Raw genomic sequence first — 20,596 nt, 5'->3', positions numbered from 1 at the left:
CTAAGTCGGGACGTGCGTTGGCCTCTACGTCGGGATTTAACTTACTTTCAGCTCTACGTCGGGACGTGCGTTGGGCGCTACGTCGGGACCTGCGTTGGGCTCTACGTCGGGACCTGCGTTGGGCTCTACGTCGGGACGTGCGTTGGGCTCTACGTCGGGATTTAACTTACTTTCAGCTCTACGTCGGGACGTGCGTTGGCCTCTACGTCGGGACGTGCGTTGGCCTCTACATCGGGATTTAGCTTACTTTCAGCTCTACGTCGGGACGTGCGTTGGGCTCTAAGTCGGGACGTGCGTTGGCCTCTAAGTCGGGACGTGCGTTGGCCTCTAAGTCGGGACGTGCGTTGGCCTCTAAGTCGGGACGTGCGTTGGCCTCTACGTCGGGACGTGCGTTGGCCTCTAAGTCGGGACGTGCGTTGGCCTCTAAGTCGGGACGTGCGTTGGCCTCTAAGTCGGGACGTGCGTTGGCCTCTACGTCGGGACGTGCGTTGGCCTCTACGTCGGGACGTGCGTTGGCCTCTACATCGGGATTTAGCTTACTTTCAGCTCTACGTCGGGACGTGCGTTGGGCTCTACGTCGGGACGTGCGTTGGGCTCTACGTCGGGATTTAGCTTACTTTCAGCTCTACGTCGGGACGTGCGTTGGCCTCTACTTCGTTATTTAGCTTACTTTCAGCTCTACGTCGGGACGTGCGTTGGCCTCTACGGCGGGACGTGCGTTGGCCTCTACGTCGGGACGTGCGTTGGCCTCTACGTCGGGACTTGCGTTGGCCTCTACGTCGGGACGTGCGTTGGCCTCTACGTCGGGACGTGCGTTGGCCTCTACGTCGGGACGTGCGATGGCCTCTACGTCGGGACGTGCGATGGCCTCTACGTCGGGACGTGCGTTGGCCTCTACGTCGGGACGTGCGTTGGCCTCTACGTCGGGACGTGCGTTGGCCTCTACATTGGGATTTAGCTTACTTTCAGCTCTACGTCGGGACGTGCGTTGTGCTCTACGTCGGGATTTAGCTTACTTTCAGCTCTACGTCGGGACGTGCGTTGGCCTCTACGTCGGGACGTGCGTTGGCCTCTACGTCGGGATTTAGCTTACTTTCAGCTCTACGTCGGGACGTGCGTTGGCCTCTACGCCGGGACGTGCGTTGGCCTCTACGTCGGGATTTAGCTTACTTTCAGCTCTACGTCGGGACGTGTGTTGGGCTCTACGTCGGGATTTAGCTTACTTTTAGCTCTACGTCGGGACGTGCGTTGGGCTCTACGTCGGGACGTGCGTTGGGCTCTACGTCTGTAGTTAGCTAACTTTCAGCTCTACGTCGGGACGTGCGTTGGGCTCTACGTCGGGACGTGCGTTGGGCTCTACGTCGGGACGTGCGTTGGGCTCTACGACGGGACGTGCGTTGGGCTCTACGTCAGGATTTAGCTAACTTTCAGCTCTACGTCGGGACATGCGTTGGGCTCTACGTCGGGACGTGTGTTGGGCTCTACGTCGGGATTTAGCTTACTTTCAGCTCTACGTTGGGACGTGCGTTGGACTCTACGTCGGGATTTAGCTAACTTTCAGCTCTACGTCGGGACGTGCGTTGGGCTCTACGTCGGGACGTGCGTTGGGCTCTACGTCGGGACGTGCGTTGGGCTCTACGTCGGGACGTGCGTTGGGCTCTACGTCTGTAGTTAGGTAACTTTCAGCTCTACGTCGGGACGTGCGTTGGGCTCTACGTCTGTAGTTAGCTAACTTTCAGCTCTACGTCGGGACGTGCGTTGGGCTTGGGCGCTACGTCGGGACGTGCGTTGGGCTCTACGTCGGGATTTAACTTACTTTCAGCTCTACGTCGGGACGTGCGTTGGGCTCTACGTCGGGACGTGCGTTGGCCTCTACGTCGGGACGTGCGTTGGCCTCTACGTCGGGACGTGCGTTGGCCTCTACGTCGGGATTTAGCTTACTTTCAGCTCTACGTCGGGACGTGCGTTGGACTCTACGTCGGGACGTGCGTTGGACTCTACGTCGGGATTTAGCTTACTTTCAGCTCTACGTCGGGACGTGCGTTGGACTCTACGTCGGGACGTGCGTTGGACTCTACGTCGGGATTTAGCTTACTTTCAGCTCTACGTCGGGACGTGCGTTGGCCTCTACGTCGGGACGTGCGTTGGCCTCTACGTCGGGACGTGCGTTGGCCTCTACGTCGGGACGTGCTTTGGCCTCTACGTCGGGACGTGCGTTGGCCTCTACGTCGGGATTTAGCTTACTTTCAGCTCTACGTCGGGACGTGCGTTGGCCTCTACGTCGGGACGTGCGTTGGCCTCTACGTCGGGACGTGCGTTGGCCTCTACGTCGGGACGTGCGTTGGCCTCTACGTCGGGACGTGCGTTGGCCTCTACGTCGGGATTTAGCTTACTTTCAGCTCTACGTCGGGACGTGCGTTGGGCTCTACGTCGGGATTTAGCTTACTTTCAGCTCTACGTCGGGACGTGCGTTGGGCTCTACGTCGGGTTTTAGCTTACTTTCAGCTCTACGTCGGGACGTGCGTTGGGCTCTACGTCGGGACGTGCGTTGGGCTCTACGTCGGGATTTAGCTTACTTTCAGCTCTACGTCGGGACGTGCGTTGGCCTCTACGTCGGGATTTAGCTTACTTTCAACTCTACGTCGGGACGTGCGTTGGGCTCTACGTCGGGACGTGCGTTGGGCTCTACGTCGGGACGTGCGTTGGGCTCTACGTCGGGACGTGCTTTGGGCTCTACGTCGGGACGTGCTTTGGGCTCTACGTCTGTAGTTAGGTAAATTTTAGCTCTACGTCTGGACGTGCGTTGGGCTCTACGTCTGTAGTTAGCTAACTTTCAGCTCTACGTCGGGACGTGCGTTGGGCGCTACGTCGGGACGTGCGTTGGGCGCTACGTCGGGACGTGCGTTGGGCGCTACGTCGGGACGTGCGTTGGGCTCTACGTCGGGATTTAACTTACTTTCAGCTCTACGTCGGGACGTGCGTTGGCCTCTACGTCGGGACGTGCGTTGGCCTCTACGTCGGGACGTGCGTTGGCCTCTACGTCGGGACGTGCGTTGGCCTCTACGTCGGGACGTGCGTTGGCCTCTACGTCGGGACGTGCGTTGGCCTCTACGTCGGGATTTAGCTTACTTTCAGGTCTACGTCGGGTCGTGCGTTGGACTCTACGTCGGGATTTAGCTTACTTTCAGCTCTACGTCGGGACGTGCGTTGGCCTCTACGTCGGGACGTGCGTTGGGCTCTACGTCGGGATTTAGATTACTTTCAGCTCTACGTCGGGACGTGCGTTGGCCTCTACGTCGGGATTTAGCTTACTTTCAGGTCTACGTCGGGACGTGCGTTGGCCTCTACGTCGGGATTTAGCTTACTTTCAGGTCTACGTCGGGTCGTGCGTTGGACTCTACGTCGGGATTTAGCTTACTTTCAGCTCTACGTCGGGACGTGCGTTGGCCTCTACGTCGGGACGTGCGTTGGGCTCTACGTCGGGATTTAGATTACTTTCAGCTCTACGTCGGGACGTGCGTTGGCCTCTACGTCGGGATTTAGCTTACTTTCAACTCTACGTCGGGACGTGCGTTGGGCTCTACGTCGGGACGTGCGTTGGGCTCTACGTCGGGACGTGCGTTGGGCTCTACGTCGGGACGTGCTTTGGGCTCTACGTCGGGACGTGCTTTGGGCTCTACGTCTGTAGTTAGGTAAATTTTAGCTCTACGTCGGGACGTGCGTTGGGCTCTACGTCTGTAGTTAGCTAACTTTCAGCTCTACGTCGGGACGTGCGTTGGGCGCTACGTCGGGACGTGCGTTGGGCGCTACGTCGGGACGTGCGTTGGGCGCTACGTCGGGACGTGCGTTGGGCTCTACGTCGGGATTTAACTTACTTTCAGCTCTACGTCGGGACGTGCGTTGGCCTCTACGTCGGGACGTGCGTTGGCCTCTACGTCGGGACGTGCGTTGGCCTCTACGTCGGGACGTGCGTTGGCCTCTACGTCGGGACGTGCGTTGGCCTCTACGTCGGGACGTGCGTTGGCCTCTACGTCGGGACGTGCGTTGGCCTCTACGTCGGGATTTAGCTTACTTTCAGGTCTACGTCGGGTCGTGCGTTGGACTCTACGTCGGGATTTAGCTTACTTTCAGCTCTACGTCGGGACGTGCGTTGGGCTCTACGTCGGGACGTGCGTTGGGCTCTACGTCGGGATTTAGCTTACTTTCAGCTCTACGTCGGGACGTGCGTTGGGCTCTACGTCGGGACGTGCGTTGGGCTCTACGTCGGGACGTGCGTTGGGCTCTACGTCGGGACGTGCGTTGGGCTCTACGTCGGGACGTGCGTTGGGCTCTACGTCGGGACGTGCGTTGGGCTCTACATCTGTAGTTAGGTAACTTTTAGCTCTACGTCGGGACGTGCGTTGGGCTCTACGTCTGTAGTTAGCTAACTTTCAGCTCTACGTCGGGACGTGCGTTGGGCGCTACGTCGGGACGTGCGTTGGGCTCTACGTCGGGACGTGCGTTGGGCTCTACGTCGGGACGTGCGTTGGGCTCTACTTCGGGATTTAACTTACTTTCAGCTCTACGTCGGGACGTGCGTTGGCCTATAAGTCGGGACGTGCGTTGGCCTCTAAGTCGGGACGTGCGTTGGCCTCTACGTCGGGACGTGCGTTGGCCTCTACGTCGGGATTTAGCTTACTTTCAGGTCTACGTCGGGACGTGCGTTGGACTCTACGTCGGGACGTGCGTTGGGCTCTACGTCGGGACGTGCGTTGGGCTCTACGTCGGGATTTAGCTTACTTTCAGCTCTACGTCGGGACGTGCGTTGGCCTCTACGTCGGGACGTGCGTTGGCCTCTACTTCGGGATTTAGCTTACTTTCAGCTCTACGTCGGGACGTGCGTTGGCCTCTACGTCGGGACGTGCGTTGGCCTCTACGTCGGGATTTAGCTTACTTTCAGCTCTACGTCGGGACGTGCGTTGGGCTCTACGTCGGGTTTTAGCTTACTTTGAGCTCTACGTCGGGACGTGCGTTGGGCTCTACGTCGGGACGTGCGTTGGGCTCTATGTCTGTAGTTAGCTAATTTTCTGCTCTACGTCGGGACGTGCGTTGGGCTCTATGTCTGTAGTTAGCTAACTTCCAGCTCTACGTCGGGACGTGCGTTGGGCGCTACGTCGGGACGTGCGTTGGGCGCTACGTCGGGACGTGCGTTGGGCTCTACGTCGGGACGTGCGTTGGGCTCTACGTCGGGACGTGCGTTGGGCTCTACGTCGGGATTTAGCTTACTTTCAGCTCTACGTCGGGACGTGCGTTGGCCTCTAGGTCGGGACGTGCGTTGGCCTCTAGGTCGGGACGTGCGTTGGCCTCTACGTCGGGACGTGCGTTGGCCTCTGCGTCGGGATTTAGCTTACTTTCAGCTCTACTTCGGGACGTGCGGTGGGCTCTACGTCGGGACGTGCGGTGGGCTCTACTTCGGGACGTGCGTTGGGCGCCACGTCGGGACGTGCGTTGGGCGCTACGTCGGGATTTAGCTTACTTTCAGCTCTACGTCGGGACGTGCATTGGGCTCTACGTCGGGACGTGCGGTGGGCTCTACTTCGGGACGTGCGTTGGGCTCTACGTCGGGACGTGCGTTGGGCTCTACGTCGGGATTTAGCTTACTTTCAGCTCTACGTCGGGACGTGCGTTGGCCTCTACGTCGGGACGTGCGTTGGCCTCTACGTCGGGATTTAGCTTACTTTCAGCTCTACGTCGGGACGTGCGTTGGCCTCTACGTCGGGATTTAGCTTACTTTCAGCTCTACGTCGGGACGTGTGTTGGGCTCTACGTCGGGATTTAGCTTACTTTTAGCTCTACGTCGGGACGTGCGTTGGGCTCTACGTCGGGACGTGCGTTGGGCTCTACGTCTGTAGTTAGCTAACTTTCAGCTCTACGTCGGGACGTGCGTTGGGCTCTACGTCGGGACGTGCGTTGGGCTCTACGTCGGGACGTGCGTTGGGCTCTACGTCGGGATTTAGCTTACTTTCAGCTCTACGTCGGGACGTGCGTTGGCCTCTACGTCGGGACGTGCGTTGGCCTCTACTTCGGGACGTGCGTTGGCCTCTACTTCGGGACGTGCGTTGGCCTCTACTTCGGGACGTGCGTTGGCCTCTACGTCGGGACGTGCGTTGGCCTCTACGTCGGGACGTGCGTTGGCCTCTACGTCGGGATTTAACTTACTTTCAGCTCTAAGTCGGGCCGTGCGTTGGGCGCTACGTTGGGACGTGCGTTGGGCTCTACGTCGGGACGTGCGTTGGGCTCTACGTCGGGATTTAACTTACTTTCAGCTCTACGTCGGGACGTGCGTTGGCCTCTACGTCGGGACGTGCGTTGGCCTCTATATCGGGATTTAGCTTACTTTCAGCTCTACGTCGGGACGTGCGTTGGGCTCTACGTCGGGACGTGCGTTGGCCTCTAGGTCGGGACGTGCGTTGGCCTCTAGGTCGGGACGTGCGTTGGCCTCTACGTCGGGACGTGCGTTGGCCTCTGCGTCGGGATTTAGCTTACTTTCAGCTCTACTTCGGGACGTGCATTGGGCTCTATGTCTGTAGTTAGCTAACTTCCAGCTCTACGTCGGGACGTGCGTTGGGCGCTACGTCGGGACGTGCGTTGGGCGCTACGTCGGGACGTGCGTTGGGCTCTACGTCGGGACGTGCGTTGGGCTCTACGTCGGGATTTAGCTTACTTTCAGCTCTACGTCGGGACGTGCGTTGGCCTCTACATCGGGACGTGCGTTGGCCTCTAGGTCGGGACGTGCGTTGGCCTCTACGTCGGGACGTGCGTTGGCCTCTGCGTCGGGATTTAGCTTACTTTCAGCTCTACTTCGGGACGTGCATTGGGCTCTACGTCGGGACGTGCGGTGGGCTCTACTTCGGGACGTGCGTTGGGCGCCACGTCGGGACGTGCGTTGGGCGCCACGTCGGGACGTGCGTTGGGCGCTACGTCGGGATTTAGCTTACTTTCAGCTCTACGTCAGGACGTGCATTGGGCTCTACGTCGGGACGTGCGGTGGGCTCTACTTCGGGACGTGCGTTGGGCTCTACGTCGGGACGTGCGTTGGGCTCTACGTCGGGATTTAGCTTACTTTCAGCTCTACGTCGGGACGTGCGTTGGCCTCTACGTCGGGACGTGCGTTGGCCTCTACGTCGGGATTTAGCTTACTTTCAGCTCTACGTCGGGACGTGCGTTGGCCTCTACGTCGGGACGTGCGTTGGCCTCTACGTCGGGATTTAGCTTACTTTCAGCTCTACGTCGGGACGTGTGTTGGGCTCTACGTCGGGATTTAGCTTACTTTTAGCTCTACGTCGGGACGTGCGTTGGGCTCTACGTCGGGACGTGCGTTGGGCTCTACGTCGGGACGTGCGTTGGGCTCTACGTCTGTAGTTAGCTAACTTTCAGCTCTACGTCGGGACGTGCGTTGGGCTCTACGTCGGGACGTGCGTTGGGCTCTACGTCGGGACGTGCGTTGGGCTCTACGTCGGGACGTGCGTTGGGCTCTACGTCGGGATTTAGCTTACTTTCAGCTCTACGTCGGGACGTGCGTTGGCCTCTACGTCGGGACGTGCGTTGGCCTCTACGTCGGGACGTGCGTTGGGCTCTACTTCGGGACGTGCGTTGGCCTCTACGTCGGGACGTGCGTTGGCCTCTACGTCGGGACGTGCGTTGGCCTCTACGTCGGGATTTAACTTACTTTCAGCTCTAAGTCGGGACGTGCGTTGGGCGCTACGTTGGGACGTGCGTTGGGCTCTACGTCGGCACGTGCGTTGGGCTCTACGTCGGGATTTAACTTACTTTCAGCTCTACGTCGGGACGTGCGTTGGCCTCTACGTCGGGACGTGCGTTGGCCTCTATATCGGGATTTAGCTTACTTTCAGCTCTACGTCGGGACGTGCGTTGGGCTCTACGTCGGGACGTGCGTTGGGCTGTACGTCGGGACGTGCGTTGGCCTCTAAGTCGGGACGTGCGTTGGCCTCTACGTCGGGACGTGCGTTGGCCTCTACGTCGGGACGTGCGTTGGCCTCTACGTCGGGACGTGCGTTGGCCTCTACGTCGGGATTTAGCTTACTTTCAGCTCTACGTCGGGACGTGCGTTGGGCTCTACGTCGGGACGTGCGTTGGGCTCTACGTCGGGACGTGCGTTGGGCTCTACGTCGGGACGTGCGTTGGGCTCTACGTCGGGACGTGCGTTGGGCTCTACGTCGGGATTTAGCTTACTTTCAGCTCTACGTCGGGACGTGCGTTGGCCTCTACGTCGGGACGTGCGTTGGCCTCTACGTCGGGACGTGCGTTGGCCTCTACTTCGGGATTTAGCTTACTTTCAGCTCTACGTCGGGACGTGCGTTGGCCTCTACGTCGGGACGTGCGTTGGCCTCTACGTCGGGACGTACGTTGGCCTCTACATTGTGATTTAGCTTACTTTCAGCTCTACGTCGGGACGTGCGTTGGGCTCTACGTCGGGACGTGCGTTGGGCTCTACGTCGGGACGTGCGTTGGGCTCTACGTCGGGACGTGCGTTGGGCTCTACGTCGGGACGTGCGTTGGCCTCTACGTCGGGACGTGCGTTGGCCTCTAAGTCGGGACGTGCGTTGGCCTCTAAGTCGGGACGTGCGTTGGCCTCTACGTCGGGACGTGCGTTGGCCTCTACGTCGGGACGTGCGTTGGCCTCTACGTCGGGACGTGCGTTGGCCTCTACGTCGGGACGTGCGTTGGCCTCTACGTCGGGACGTGCGTTGGCCTCTACATCGGGATTTAGCTTATTTTCAGCTCTACGTCGGGACGTGCGTTGGGCTCTACGTCGGGACGTGCGTTGGGCTCTACGTCGGGATTTAGCTTACTTTCAGCTCTACGTCGGGACGTGCGTTGGCCTCTACGTCGGGACGTGCGTTGGCCTCTACGTCGGGACGTGCGTTGGCCTCTACGTCGGGATTTAGCTTACTTTCAGCTCTACGTCGGGACGTGCGTTGGCCTCTACGTCGGGACGTGCGTTGGCCTCTACGTCGGGACGTGCGTTGGCCTCTACTTCGGGATTTAGCTTACTTTCAGCTCTACGTCGGGACGTGCGTTGGCCTCTACGTCGGGACGTGCGTTGGCCTCTACGTCGGGACGTGCGTTGGCCTCTACGTCGGGATTTAGCTTACTTTCAGCTCCACGTCGGGACGTGCGTTGGGCTCTATGTCGGGTTTTAGCTTACTTTCAGCTCTACGTCGGGACGTGCGTTGGGCTCTACGTCGGGACGTGCGTTGGGCTCTACGTCGGGATTTAGCTTACTTTCAGCTCTACGTTGGGACGTGCGTTGGCCTCTACGTCGGGATTTAGCTTACTTTCAGCTCTACGTCGGGACGTGCGTTGGGCTCTACGTCGGGACGTGCGTTGGGCTCTACGTCGGGACGTGCGTTGGGCTCTACGTCGGGACGTGCGTTGGGCTCTACGTCGGGACGTGCGTTGGGCTCTACGTCGGGACGTGCTTTGGGCTCTACATCTGTAGTTAGGTAACTTTTAGCTCTACGTCGGGACGTGCTTTGGGCTCTACGTCGGGACGTGCTTTGGGCTCTACATCTGTAGTTAGGTAACTTTTAGCTCTACGTCGGGACGTGCGTTGGGCTCTACGTCTGTAGTTAGCTAACTTACAGCTCTACGTCGGGACGTGCGTTGGGCGCTACGTCGGGACGTGCGTTGGGCTCTACGTCGGGACGTGCGTTGGGCTCTACGTCGGGACGTGCGTTGGGCTCTACGTCGGGATTTAACTTACTTTCAGCTCTACGTCGGGACGTGCGTTGGCCTCTACGTCGGGACGTGCGTTGGCCTCTACGTCGGGACGTGCGTTGGCCTCTAAGTCGGGACGTGCGTTGGCCTCTAAGTCGGGACGTGCGTTGGCCTCTAAGTCGGGACGTGCGTTGGCCTCTACGTCGGGATTTAGCTTACTTTCAGCTCTACGTCGGGACGTGCGTTGGACTCTACGTCGGGACGTGCGTTGGCCTCTACTGCGGGATTTAGCTTACTTTCAGCTCTACGTCGGGACGTGCGTTGGCCTCTACGTCGGGACGTGCGTTGGCCTCTACTGCGGGATTTAGCTTACTTTCAGCTCTACGTCGGGACGTGCGTTGGCCTCTACGTCGGGACGTGCGTTGGGCTCTACGTCGGGATTTAGCTTACTTTCAGCTCTACGTCGGGACGTGCGTTGGCCTCTACGTCGGGACGTGCGTTGGCCTCTACGTCGGGATTTAGCTTACTTTCAGCTCTACGTCGGGACGTGTGTTGGGCTCTACGTCGGGATTTAGCTTACTTTCAGCTCTACGTCGGGACGTGCGTTGGGCTCTACGTCGGGACGTGCGTTGGGCTCTACGTCTGTAGTTAGCTAACTTTCAGCTCTACGTCGGGACGTGCGTTGGGCTCTACGTCGGGACGTGCGTTGGGCTCTACGTCGGGACGCGCGTTGGGCTCTACGTCGGGATTTAGCTTACTTTCAGCTCTACGTCGGGACGTGCGTTGGCCTCTACGTCGGGACGTGCGTTGGCCTCTACGTCGGGACGTGCGTTGGCCTCTACGTCGGGACGTGCGTTGGCCTCTACGTCGGGATTTAACTTACTTTCAGCTCTAAGTCGGGACGTGCGTTGGGCGCTACGTTGGGACGTGCGTTGGGCTCTACGTCGGGACGTGCGTTGGGCTCTACGTCGGGATTTAACTTACTTTCAGCTCTACGTCGGGACGTGCGTTGGCCTCTACGTCGGGACGTGCGTTGGCCTCTATATCGGGATTTAGCTTACTTTCAGCTCTACGTCGGGACGTGCGTTGGGCTCTACGTCGGGACGTGCGTTGGCCTCTAAGTCGGGACGTGCGTTGGCCTCTACGTCGGGACGTGCGTTGGCCTCTACGTCGGGATTTAGCTTACTTTCAGCTCTACGTCGGGACGTGCGTTGGGCTCTACGTCGGGACGTGCGTTGGGCTCTACGTCGGGACGTGCGTTGGGCTCTACGTCGGGACGTGCGTTGGGCTCTACGTCGGGACGTGCGTTGGGCTCTACGTCGGGATTTAGCTTACTTTCAGCTCTACGTCGGGACGTGCGTTGGCCTCTACTTCGGGATTTAGCTTACTTTCAGCTCTACGTCGGGACGTGCGTTGGCCTCTACTTCGGGATTTAGCTTACTTTCAGCTCTACGTCGGGACGTGCGTTGGCCTCTACGTCGGGACGTGCGTTGGCCTCTACGTCGGGATTTAGCTTACTTTCAGCTCTACGTCGGGACGTGCGTTGGGCTCTACGTCGGGACGTGCGTTGGGCTCTACGTCGGGACGTGCGTTGGGCTCTACGTCGGGACGTGCGTTGGGCTCTACGTCGGGACGTGCGTTGGCCTCTACGTCGGGACGTGCGTTGGCCTCAACGTCGGGACGTGCGTTGGTCTCTACATTGGGATTTAGCTTACTTTCAGCTCTACGTCGGGACGTGCGTTGGCCTCTACGTCGGGACGTGCGTTGGCCTCTACTTCGGGATTTAGCTTACTTTCAGCTCTACGTCGGGACGTGCGTTGGCCTCTACGTCGGGACGTGCGTTGGCCTCTACGTCGGGATTTAGCTTACTTTCAGTTCTACGTCGGGACGTGCGTTGTGCTCTACGTCGGGTTTTAGCTTACTTTCAGCTCTACGTCGGGACGTGCGTTGGGCTCTACGTCGGGTTTTAGCTTACTTTCAGCTCTACGTCGGGACGTGCGTTGGGCTCTACGTCGGGACGTGCGTTGGGCTCTACGTCGGGACGCGCGTTGGGCTCTACGTCGGGATTTAGCTTACTTTCAGCTCTACGTCGGGACGTGCGTTGTGCTCTACGTCGGGTTTTAGCTTACTTTCAGCTCTACGTCGGGACGTGCGTTGGGCTCTACGTCGGGTTTTAGCTAACTTTCAGCTCTACGTCGGGACGTGCGTTGGGCTCTACGTCGGGACGTGCGTTGGGCTCTACGTCGGGACGCGCGTTGGGCTCTACGTCGGGATTTAGCTTACTTTCAGCTCTACGTCGGGACGTGCGTTGGCCTCTACGTCGGGACGTGCGTTGGCCTCTACGTCGGGACGTGCGTTGGCCTCTACGTCGGGACGTGCGTTGGCCTCTACGTCGGGATTTAACTTACTTTCAGCTCTAAGTCGGGACGTGCGTTGGGCGCTACGTTGGGACGTGCGTTGGGCTCTACGTCGGGACGTGCGTTGGGCTCTACGTCGGGATTTAACTTACTTTCAGCTCTACGTCGGGACGTGCGTTGGCCTCTACGTCGGGACGTGCGTTGGCCTCTATATCGGGATTTAGCTTACTTTCAGCTCTACGTCGGGACGTGCGTTGGGCTCTACGTCGGGACGTGCGTTGGCCTCTAAGTCGGGACGTGCGTTGGCCTCTACGTCGGGACGTGCGTTGGCCTCTACGTCGGGATTTAGCTTACTTTCAGCTCTACGTCGGGACGTGCGTTGGGCTCTACGTCGGGACGTGCGTTGGGCTCTACGTCGGGACGTGCGTTGGGCTCTACGTCGGGACGTGCGTTGGGCTCTACGTCGGGACGTGCGTTGGGCTCTACGTCGGGATTTAGCTTACTTTCAGCTCTACGTCGGGACGTGCGTTGGCCTCTACTTCGGGATTTAGCTTACTTTCAGCTCTACGTCGGGACGTGCGTTGGCCTCTACTTCGGGATTTAGCTTACTTTCAGCTCTACATCGGGACGTGCGTTGGCCTCTACGTCGGGACGTGCGTTGGCCTCTACGTCGGGATTTAGCTTACTTTCAGCTCTACGTCGGGACGTGCGTTGGGCTCTACGTCGGGACGTGCGTTGGGCTCTACGTCGGGACGTGCGTTGGGCTCTACGTCGGGACGTGCGTTGGGCTCTACGTCGGGACGTGCTTTGGGCTCTACGTCGGGACGTGCGTTGGCCTCTACGTCGGGACGTGCGTTGGCCTCAACGTCGGGACGTGCGTTGGTCTCTACATTGGGATTTAGCTTACTTTCAGCTCTACGTCGGGACGTGCGTTGGCCTCTACGTCGGGACGTGCGTTGGCCTCTACTTCGGGATTTAGCTTACTTTCAGCTCTACGTCGGGACGTGCGTTGGCCTCTACGTCGGGATTTAGCTTACTTTCAGTTCTACGTCGGGACGTGCGTTGTGCTCTACGTCGGGTTTTAGCTTACTTTCAGCTCTACGTCGGGACGTGCGTTGGGCTCTACGTCGGGTTTTAGCTTACTTTCAGCTCTACGTCGGGACGTGCGTTGGGCTCTACGTCGGGACGTGCGTTGGGCTCTACGTCGGGACGTGCGTTGGGCTCTATGTCTGTAGTTAGCTAACTTTCTGCTCTGCGTCGGGACGTGCGTTGGGCGCTACGTCGGGACGTGCGTTGGGCGCTACGTCGGGACCTGCGTTGGGCTCTACGTCGGGACGTGCGTTGGGCTCTACGTCGGGATTTAGCTTACTTTCAGCTCTACGTCGGGACGTGCGGTGGGCTCTACGTCGGCACGTGCGTTGGCCTCTAGGTCGGGACGTGCGTTGGCCTCTAGGTCGGGACGTGCGTTGGCCTCTAGGTCGGGACGTGCGTTGGCCTCTACGTCGGGACGTGCGTTGGCGTCTGCGTCGGGATTTAGCTTACTTTCAGCTCTACGTCGGGACGTGCGTTCGGCGCTACGTCGGGACGTGCGTTGGGCGCTACGTCGGGATTTAGCTTACTTTCAGCTCTACGTCGGGACGTGCATTGGGCTCTACGTCGGGACGTGCGGTGGGCTCTACGTCGGGACGTGCGGTGTGCTTTACGTCGGGACGTGCGTTGGGCTCTACGTCGGGATTTAACTTACTTTCAGCTCTACGTCGGGACGTGCGTTGGCCTCTACGTCGGGACGTGCGTTGGCCTCTACGTCGGGATTTAGCTTACTTTCAGCTCTACGTCGGGACGTGTGTTGGTCTCTACGTCGGGATTTAGCTTACTTTTAGCTGTACGTCGGGACGTGCGTTGGGCTCTACGTCGGGACGTGCGTTGGGCTCTACGTCGGGACGTGCGTTGGGCTCTACGTCTGTAGTTAGCTAACTTTCAGCTCTACGTCGGGACGTGCGTTGGCCTCTAAGTCGGGACGTGCGTTGGCCTCTAAGTCGGGACGTGCGTTGGCCTCTAAGTCGGGACGTGCGTTGGCCTCTACGTCGGGATTTAACTTACTTTCAGCTCTACGTCGGGACGTGCGTTGGGCGCTACGTCGGGACGTGCGCTGGGCTCTACGTCGGGACGTGCGTTGGGCTCTACGTCGGGACGTGCATTGGGCTCTACGTCGGGACGTGCGCTGGGCTCTACGTCTGTAGTTAGCAAACTTCCAGCTCTACGTCGGGACGTGCGTTTGGCGCTACGTCGGGACGTGCGTTTGGCTCTACGTCGGGACGTGCGTTGGGCTCTACGTCGGGATTTAGCTTACTTTCAGCTCTACGTCGGGACGTGCGTTGGCCTCTAGGTCGGGACGTGCGTTGGCCTCTAGGTCGGGACGTGCGTTGGCCTCTAGGTCGGGACGTGCGTTGGCCTCTAGGTCGGGACGTGCGTTGGCCTCTACGTCGGGACGTGCGTTGGCCTCTACGTCGGGATTTAGCTTACTTTCAGCTCTACGTCGGGACGTGTGTTGGGCTCTACTTCGGGATTTAGCTTACTTTCAGCTCTACGTCGGGACGTGCGTTGGGCTCTATGTCGGGACGTGCGTTGGGCTCTACGTCTGTAGTTAGCTAACTTTCAGCTCTACGTCGGGACGTGCGTTGGGCGCTACGTCGGGACGTGCGTTGGGCGCTACGTCGGGACGTGCGTTGGGCGCTACGTCGGGACGTGCGTTGGGCGCTACGTCGGGATTTAGCTTAATTTCAGCTCTACGTCGGGACGTGCGTTGGCCTCTAAGTCGGGACGTGCGTTGTCCTCTACGTCGGGACGTGCGTTGGCCTCTACGTCGGGACGTGCGTTGGCCTCTACGTCGGGATTTAACTTACTTTCAGCTCTACGTCGGGACGTGCGTTGGGCGCTACGTCGGGACGTGCGTTGGGCTCTACGTCGGGACGTGCGTTGGGCTCTTCGTCGGGACGTGCGTTGGGCTCTACGTCGGGACGTGCGTTGGGCTCTACGTCTGTAGTTAGCTAACTTTCTGCTCTACGTCGGGACGTGCGTTGGGCTCTACGTCTGTAGTTAGCTAACTTTCAGCTCTACGTCGGGACGTGCGTTGGGCGCTACGTCGGGACGTGCGTTGGGCTCTACATCGGGACGTGCGTTGGGCTCTACGTCGGGATTTAGCTTACTTTCACCTTTACGTCGGGACGTGCGTTGGCCTCTACTTCGGGACGTGCGTTGGCCTGTACGTCGGGACGTGCGTTGGCCTCTACGTCGGGATTTAGCTTACTTTCAGCTCTACGTCGGGACGTGCGTTGGGCTCTACGTCGGGATTTAGCTTACTTTCAGCTCTACGTCGGGACGTGCGTTGGGCTCTACGTCGGGATTTAGCTTACTTTCAGCTCTACGTCGGGACGTGCGTTGGCCTCTACGTCGGGATTTAGCTTACTTTCAGCTCTACGTCGGGACGTGCGTTGGCCTCTACGTCGGGACGTGTGTTGGGCTCTACGTCGGGACGTGCTTTGGGCTCTACGTCGGGACGTGCGTTGGGCTCTACGTCTGTAGTTAGCTAACTTTCAGCTCTACGTCGGGACGCGCGTTGGGCTCTGCGTCGGGACGCGCGTTGGGCTCTACGTCGGGACGTGCGTTGGGCTCTACGTCGGGACGCGCGTTGGGCTCTACGTCGGGACGTGCGTTGGGCTCTACGTCGGGACGTGCGTTGGGCTCTACGTCGGGACGTGCGTTGGGCTCTACGTCGGGACGTGCGTTGGGCTCTACGTCAGGATTTAGCTAACTTTCAGCTCTACGTCGGGACATGCGTTGGGCTCTACGTCGGGACGTGCGTTGGGCTCTACGTCGGGATTTAGCTTACTTTCAGCTCTACGTCGGGACGTGTGTTGGCCTCTACGTCGGGATTTAGCTAACTTTCAGCTCTACGTCGGGACGTGCGTTGGGCTCTACGTCGGGACGTGCGTTGGGCTCTACGTCTGTAGTTAGGTAACTTTCAGCTCTACGTCGGGAAGTGCGTTGGGCTCTACGTCTGTTGTTAGCTAACTTTCAGCTCTACGTCGGGACGTGCGTTGGGCTCTACGTCTGTAGTTAGCTAACTTTCAGCTCTACGTCGGGACGTGCGTTGGGCGCTACGTCGGGACGTGCGTTGGGCTCTACGTCGGGACGTGCGTTGGGCTCTACGTCGGGACGTGCGTTGGGCTCTACATCGGGATTTAACTTACTTTCAGCTCTACGTCGGGACGTGCGTTGGCCTCTACGTCGGGACGTGCGTTGGCCTCTAAGTCGGGACGTGCGTTGGCCTCTAAGTCGGGACGTGCGTTGGCCTCTAAGTCGGGACGTGCGTTGGCCTCTACGTCGGGACGTGCGTTGGCCTCTACGTCGGGACGTGCGTTGGCCTCTACGTCGGGACGTGCGTTGGCCTCTAAGTCGCGACGTGCGTTGGCCTCTACGTCGGGACGTGCCTTGGCCTCTACATCGGGATTTAGCTTACTTTCAGCTCTACGTCGGGACGTGCGTTGGCCTCTACGTCGGGACGTGCGTTGGCCTCTACTTCGGGATTTAGCTTACTTTCAGCTCTACGTCGGGACGTGCGTTGGCCTGTACGTCTGGACGTGCGTTGGCCTCTACGTCGGGATTTAGCTTACTTTCAGCTCTACGTCGGGACTTGCGTTGGGCTCTAGGTCGGGACGTGCGTTGGGCTCTACGTCGGGACGTGCGTTGGGCTCTATGTCTGTAGTTAGCTAACTTTCTGCTCTACGTCGGGACGTGCGTTGGGCTCTATGTCTGTAGTTAGCTAACTTTCAGCTCTACGTCGGGACGTGCGTTGGGCGCTACGTCGGGACGTGCGTTGGGCTCTACGTCGCCACGTGCGTTGGCCTCTACGTCGGGACGTGCTTTGGGCTCTACGTCGCCACGTGCGTTGGCCTCTACGTCGGGACGTGCGTTGGCGTCTACGTCGGGATTTAGCTTACTTTCAGCTCTACGTCGGGACGTGCGTTGGGCTCTGCGTCGGGACGTGCGTTGGGCTCTACGTCGGGACACGCGTGGGGCTCTACGTCGGGGCGCGCGTTGGGCTCTACGTCTGTAGTTAGCTAACTTTCAGCTCTACGTCGGGACGCGCGTTGGGCTCTTCGTCTGTAGTTAGCTAACTTTCAGCTCTACGTCGGGACGTGCGTTGGGCTCTACGTCGGGATTTAGCTTACTTTCAGCTCTACGTCGGGACGTGCGTTGGGCTCTACGTCGGGACGTGCGTTGGGCTCTACGTCGGGATTTAGCTTACTTTCAGGTCTACATTGGGACGTGCGTTGGGCTCTACGTCGGGACGTGCGTTGGGCTCTACGTCGGGACGTGCGTTGGGCTCTACGTCGGGACGTGCGTTGGGCTCTACGTCGGGACGTGCGTTGGGCTCTACGTCTGTAGTTAGCTAATTTTCAGCTTTACGTCGGGACGTGCGTTGGGCTCTACGTCGGGATTTAGCTTACTTTCAGCTCTACGTCGGGACGTGTGTTGGCCTCTACGTCGGGATTGAGCTAACTTTCAGCTCTACATCGGGACGTGCGTTGGGCTCTACGTCGGGACGTGCGTTGGGCTCTACGTCTGTAGTTAGGTAACTTTCAGCTCTACGTCGGGAAGTGCGTTGGGCTCTACGTCTGTTGTTAGCTAACTTTCAGCTCTACGTCGGGACGTGCGTTGGGCTCTACGTCTGTAGTTAGCTAACTTTCAGCTCTACGTCGGGACGTGCGTTGGGCGCTACGTCGGGACGTGCGTTGGGCTCTACGTCGGGACGTGCGTTGGGCTCTACGTCGGGACGTGCGTTGGGCTCTACGTCGGGACGTGCGTTGGGCTCTACGTCGGGACGTGCGTTGGGCTCTACATCGGGATTTAACTTACTTTCAGCTCTACGTCGGGACGTGCGTTGTCCTCTACGTCGGGACGTGCGTTGGCCTCTAAGTCGGGACGTGCGTTGGCCTCTAAGTCGGGACGTGCGTTGGCCTCTAAGTCGGGACGTGCGTTGGCCTCTAAGTCGGGACGTGCGTTGGCCTCTACGTCGGGACGTGCGTTGGCCTCTACGTCGGGACGTGCGTTGGCCTCTAAGTCGGGACGTGCGTTGGCCTCTACGTCGGGACGTGCCTTGGCCTCTACATCGGGATTTAGCTTACTTTCAGCTCTACGTCGGGACGTGCGTTGGCCTCTACGTCGGGACGTGCGTTGGCCTCTACTTCGGGATTTAGCTTACTTTCAGCTCTACGTCGGGACGTGCGTTGGCCTGTACGTCTGGACGTGCGTTGGCCTCTACGTCGGGATTTAGCTTACTTTCAGCTCTACGTCGGGACCTGCGTTGGGCTCTACGTCGGGTTTTAGCTTACTTTCAGCTCTACGTCGGGACTTGCGTTGGGCTCTACGTCGGGACGTGCGTTGGCCTCTACGTCGGGACGTGCTTTGGGCTCTACGTCGCCACGTGCGTTGGCCTCTACGTCGGGACGTGCGTTGGCGTCTACGTCGGGATTTAGCTTACTTTCAGCTCTACGTCGGGACGTGCGTTGGGCTCTGCGTCGGGACGTGCGTTGGGCTCTACGTCGGGACACGCGTGGGGCTCTACGTGGGGGCGCGCGTTGGGCTCTACGTCTGTAGTTAGCTAACTTTCAGCTCTACGTCGGGACGCGCGTTGGGCTCTTCGTCTGTAGTTAGCTAACTTTCAGCTCTACGTCGGGACGTGCGTTGGGCTCTACGTCGGGATTTAGCTTACTTTCAGCTCTACGTCGGGACGTGCGTTGGGCTCTACGTCGGGACGTGCGTTGGGCTCTACGTCGGGATTTAGCTTACTTTCAGGTCTACGTTGGGACGTGCGTTGGGCTCTACGTCGGGACGTGCGTTGGGCTCTACGTCGGGACGTGCGTTGGGCTCTACGTCGGGACGTGCGTTGGGCTCTACGTCTGTAGTTAGCTAACTTTCAGCTTTACGTCGGGACGTGCGTTGGGCTCTACGTCGGGATTTAGCTTACTTTCAGCTCTACGTCGGGACGTGCCTTGGCCTCTACGTCGGGACGTGCGTTGGCCTCTACGTCGGGACGTGCTTTGGGCTCTACGTCGCCACGTGCGTTGGGCTCTACGTCGCCACGTGCGTTGGGCTCTACGTCGCCACGTGCGTTGGCCTCTACGTCATGATTTAGCTTACTTTCAGCTCTACGTCGGGACGTGCGTTGGGCTCTACGTCGGGACGTGCGTTGGGCTCTACGTCGGGACATGCGTGGGGCTCTACGTCGGGGCGCGCGTTGGGCTCTACGTCTGTAGTTAGCTAACTTTCAGCTCTACGTCGGGACGCGCGTTGGGCTCTTCGTCTGTAGTTAGCTAACTTTCAGCTCTACGTCGGGACGTGCGTTGGGCTCTACGTCGGGATTTAGCTTACTTTCAGCTCTACGTCGGGACGTGCGTTGGGCTCTACGTCGGGACGTGCGTTGGGCTCTACGTCGGGATTTAGCTTACTTTCAGGTCTACGTTGGGACGTGCGTTGGGCTCTACGTCGGGACGTGCGTTGGGCTCTACGTCGGGACGTGCGTTGGGCTCTACGTCGGGACGTGCGTTGGGCTCTACGTCTGTAGTTAGCTAACTTTCAGCTTTACGTCGGGACGTGCGTTGGGCTCTACGTCTGTAGTTAGCTAACTTTCAGCTCTACGTCGGGACGTGCGTTGGGCTCTACGTCTGTAGTTAGCTAACTTTCAGCTCTACGTCGGGACGTGCGTTGGGCTCTACGTCTGTAGTTAGCTAACTTTCAGCTCTACGTCGGGACGTGCGTTGGGCTCTACGTCTGTAGTTAGCTAACTTTCAGCTCTACGTCGGGACGTGCGTTGGGCTCTACGTCTGTAGTTAGCTAACTTTCAGCTCTACGTCGGGACGTGCGTTGGGCTCTACGTCTGTAGTTAGCTAACTTTCAGCTCTACGTCGGGACGTGCGTTGGGCTCTACGTCGGGACGTGCGTTGGGCTCTACGTCGGGACGTGCGTTGGGCTCTACGTCGGGACGTGCGTTGGGCTCTACGTCGGGATTTAGATTACTTTCAGCTCTACGTCGGGACGTGCGTTGGGCTCTACGTCGGGACGTGCGTTGGGCTCTACGTCGGGACGTGCGTTGGGCTCTACGTCGGGACGTGCGTTGGCCTCTACGTCGGGACGTGCGTTGGCCTCTACGTCGGGACGTGCGTTGGCCTCTACGTCGGGATTTAGCTTACTTTCAGCTCTACGTCGGGACGTGCGTTGGGCGCTACGTCGGGACGTGTGTTGGGCGCTACTTCGGGACGTGCGTTGGGCGCTACGTCGGGATTTAGCTTACTTTCAGCTCTACGTCGGGACGTGCGTTGGGCTCTATGTCGGGACGTGCGTTGGGCTCTACGTCGGGACGTGCGTTGGGCTCTACGTCGGGATTTAGCTTACTTTCAGCTCTACGTCGGGACGTGCGTTGGGCTCTACGTCGGGATTTAGCTTACTTTCAGCTCTAC

The sequence above is a fragment of the Leptosomus discolor genome, chromosome 22 (assembly GCF_034619465.1).
Source record: "Leptosomus discolor isolate bLepDis1 chromosome 22, bLepDis1.hap2, whole genome shotgun sequence".
Taxonomy (NCBI): Eukaryota; Metazoa; Chordata; class Aves; order Leptosomiformes; family Leptosomidae; genus Leptosomus; species Leptosomus discolor.
Note: the sequence above shows the minus strand (reverse complement) of the source record.